This window comes from Lolium rigidum, chromosome 3 (genome assembly GCF_022539505.1).
Source record: "Lolium rigidum isolate FL_2022 chromosome 3, APGP_CSIRO_Lrig_0.1, whole genome shotgun sequence".
NCBI classification, from domain to species: Eukaryota; Viridiplantae; Streptophyta; class Magnoliopsida; order Poales; family Poaceae; genus Lolium; species Lolium rigidum.
In genome coordinates, this window is record NC_061510.1 from 296959601 (window position 1) to 296960318 (window position 718).

The window sequence follows — 718 nt, forward strand, 5'->3', positions numbered from 1 at the left end:
CTAGGATTTCCGAAACCAAAAACAGCAGAAAACGAGCAAGCTGGCTCTTCGGCATCTTGTTAATAGGTTAGTTCCGGAAAATGCACGAATATGACATAAAGTGTGCATAAAACATGTAGGTATCATCAATAATGTGGCATGGAACATAAGAAATTATCGATATGTTGGAGACGTATCAGCATCCCCAAGCTTAGTTACGCTCGTCCCGAGCGGAGTAAAACGATAACAAAGATAATTTACGAAGTGACATGCCATCATAACCTTGATCATACTATTTGTAAACATATGTAATGAATGCAGCGATCAAAACAATGGTAATGTCATGAGTAAACAAGTGAATCATAAAGCAAAGACTTTTCATGAATAGTACTTCAAGACAAGCATCAATAAGTCTTGCATAAGAGTTAACTCATAAAGCAATAAATCAAAGTAAAGGTATTGAAGCAACACAAAGGAAGATTAAGTTTCAGCGGTTGCTTTCAACTTGTAACATGTATATCTCATGGATAATTGTCAACATAGAGTAATATAACAAGTGCAATATGCGAGTATGTAGGAATCAATGCACGGTTCACACAAGTGTTTGCTTCTTGAGGTGGAGAGAGATAGGTGAAGCTGACTCAACATAAAAGTAAAAAGAATGGTCCTTCAAAGAGGAAAGCATCGATTGCTATATTTGTGCTAGAGCTTTTATTTTGAAAACATGAAACAATTTTGT